Source organism: Gavialis gangeticus, unplaced genomic scaffold (assembly GCF_001723915.1).
Source record: "Gavialis gangeticus isolate Ggan-Ray unplaced genomic scaffold, GavGan_comp1, whole genome shotgun sequence".
Classification (NCBI taxonomy): domain Eukaryota; kingdom Metazoa; phylum Chordata; order Crocodylia; family Gavialidae; genus Gavialis; species Gavialis gangeticus.
The window spans coordinates 188,747,453-188,750,874 of NW_017729022.1; positions in this window are offsets into that span (position 1 = coordinate 188,747,453).

Sequence of the window (3,422 nt, forward strand, 5' to 3'; positions counted from 1 at the left end):
TGCCCACCTTGCCTCGCTGCTGCCGTGACTCTGTGCTCCACAGCTGCGGTGCCTCGGGCCAGATAAAATGGCTTGGCGGGCCACAGGTTGGGCAAGCCTGCACTAAAGGGAGCTTTAACAGTGTTCTCAAAGGAAAATTAGCAGAACAGGCTAGACGTCTAAGCCGTTCATAGGCTAATGCAAAAAGCATGGGGGAAAAGAGACAATCAGAAAGCCTTGTACAATCATAACTGTCGTTTAACTGAGATAACTAATATTTGGTGGAACAGTTCACATGACTGGAGTATTACCATTGATGGATATAACTTGTTTAGTAATGTGTTAAACAGCGAGATCACCAATCATCTAATTGCACTAATTACTGCAACCACCAGTTAATGAAGGTGGTGGGCAGCTTATCTCCCATGAGGCATAAGTCTGTAGCCCGACTACCTGGTGCTTTAAATTAATCAACTGGACAGAATCAAATGATGACACAGGGAGGAGGGGTAAGGATTAGTTATATTCAACAACACCATCAATCAATAATCAATGTACAACAGTCCATATCCATGAGGCTATAACAATAACTACAATAGAGCAATACAGCAACACTATACGGTACAGCAGTACATACATATATATCAGTGAAGGCACAAGAGCAATTACACACTGACCACCACGCTCACACCTGCTGACACAAGCCACCCACAGAGAAGATTAGCCACTCCAAGTTCTCACTCTCTCTCTCTGCACACAAACCCAAACACTTGCCCTGGACCGTGTAGCATACAGATGAGATTGGTCCCCCAGACCCACACCCATACTCCAGGCTCCCACCACTGAGAACACAAGTGAGATATTGATTGCCTTGGCCCTCACCCACTCTGCATTCACTCACTCCTCTGCTCTAACAGCTTCCAATCACATGTCCACTGCAGTCATGCACCAAGTTGCAATGGCCTTTGGCTTTCGAGGCCCTCCAGTAACACACAACTGTAAACAAACAAACACACACACCCTGATCCTTCAGATCTGCCCATTTTATACCCAGTATGATTGGCACCTGCCAATCATTCAGACATCTAGTCATTCGCCCATGCACACATCATTCATTGCCCCTTTTACTCAGCACTCAATCATGCACATGGCCCTTGGATGTCACTCAAAAAGTAGTTGCTTGCTTTACATCATGGCCTTCCTGCCCAAACGGGCTCAATCACTCACGCTCACAACTTTAGAACTAGTTCACCTTCCACCAAAGGTGAAAAGTTAATTTCTCTTGCATTAGCAACTTAACTGTGCTAGGCAGGCCCAGGACACTAGCTTACTGCCCAACCAATGTAGGCTGAGAAAAAGAGTAGTGTGATAGATATGTGAGAGAGGCATACATTTATTCTGCAGCAGGGTACAAGTCTCTGGGTCAAGGTTAAAAGGGAGAACCAAACTCGTGAGGTCACAGTAGGTGTCAGCTCTAAAATACCAAAAGAAAAGAAGGCTTTTTTCAAACAGCTGTCCAAAATATTCAGATCACAGGACCTGGTACCTATAGAGGATGACCATGACATCTGCTGGACAGGTAACACAGCAGTGCACAGGCAGTTGAATGTGTCTAGGGCCCAGGTGGTAGGAAAGTAAACTAAGGGGAAAGCTCCTCTTACAGTGCTGTTCATGAACAGTGAGGGTTTCACTGAGAATGCAAAGGTGAAAAGTAACCTGGAGAGACTGACCATGAAAGATCTGAAAGAAAAGAGGAAAAGAGCAGCAGAATACTGGACAGGACACTAGAATTTAACTTCCTTTTGTGAGTTTAGTACATTTATCACCTTGAAAAGATCCTTTTGGTAAGCTGTATAAAAAAATTATTATACATGTGTATTTTCTGACTTTTGAGTCTATTTCATGTTCAAAATCCATTAAAAACATTATTTAATGAATCTTTACCATGCTCCTTATCTAAGTTGTAATGGGTTCCCCATTTTTACAAATGGAACCATCTGCCTGCTTCCAGGGGTGTTGAGGTGTAATTTAATTGAAATGAGTAAGACACTTCCAAGTTCTCAAAAATAAAAGTGTTATAAAAATGATGTGTCAGATAAGAGAGACAATAATGTAACAGGGACTGCCATAAACTGTTCTCCATATCCAGTGGAGAAAGGGTTTAAATTACAAGTAATGGGATTAACTGACAGAAACAGAGATTTAGATTTGATATTAAGACAATCTTTCTAGCTATATGGAAAATTAAGTACTAGAGTAGATTATATAGATTCTAAAACCTCCCTATTATTGAGTTTTTTTAATAATAGTTAAAAAATGCCAGGTGTGGCTTACAAGCTTGACTAGATTACCTTTTAAGGTCCCTTCCTGCCCTGTTTTCTGAGAGTTTATGAAAGCTGAGAAACCTAAAAATGCTCTCAGTTGTATCACATTTTTCACTTAATAGAGTATTGAATGTGAACTGGATATTTTTCTTGCATCATGCATTAATATACAGTTTATAGTATTCAGACTTGGCTTGACCTTTTAAAGCTCAGTTCTCTAATAAGCAACATGTGGGCAAGACAGCTGTGCAGTCTCTGCTAGCATTTGATAGGACTCAGTTCATTACAAGATGGAGGTTTAAAATAAGCCAGTCTTTTGAAGAGTCTTGCTTGATGGGGTGAGGTTTCACAAACTAGTACTAGATGTGAAATTATTTATCCAAATAGGTATAGAAAATACTTAAAATGCTTTCCATGTCAAACTACAGATGCAGTTTTGTTCTAACCATTCATAAGAATGAAAAAATACATCTAGGTTAAGGCTGCTCTTGAAAATTTCAGCCTTAAAAGTATTTGCCAAAGTTTTATAAGCACCTTGGAAAAGGATTGCAATATCAATTGACTTTCAACCTCAATTATGGCAATAGCTAACGTTCCTATTATGACGTAGTAGTATTTAAAAATGGTTTAAAGGGAAAAACTCCATTTTGTTCATTTCAGAAGCCTGAAATTTCCAGACAAGACTAAGCAAAATGTCAGTTTATTCAGTGTGAAATTGTAGTTTATTTGTTTCAGTAGGATGAACTGAGGGAAATGGAGAATTCTCTTTAAAATGCTATTAAACAACTATGGGGGTGGGGGTGAGAGACAGGAATAGCATGAATATGTGCATTTCAAGCTGCAGGCATTTTTTTTGGAAATAAAATTCTTCAATATTTCAAGGACACACAATCTCAAACACTAATTTTTGTAGAGAGATACTTGTATTTAGCAGACTGCTTTGGATGCCAACCCAGGATTTGTCTGGCCCCCTTATATCACTCTTTTTGACAAGGAACCTGTGCAGCTATTATTCTATCACAAGGTAGGACTAATTTTAACTTAGTTTTAATTGGTCTACTTTTATAATGTAGTCTTGGCTCTCTTAATCTACATTAGCAGTGCTGTTTTACCTCTTTG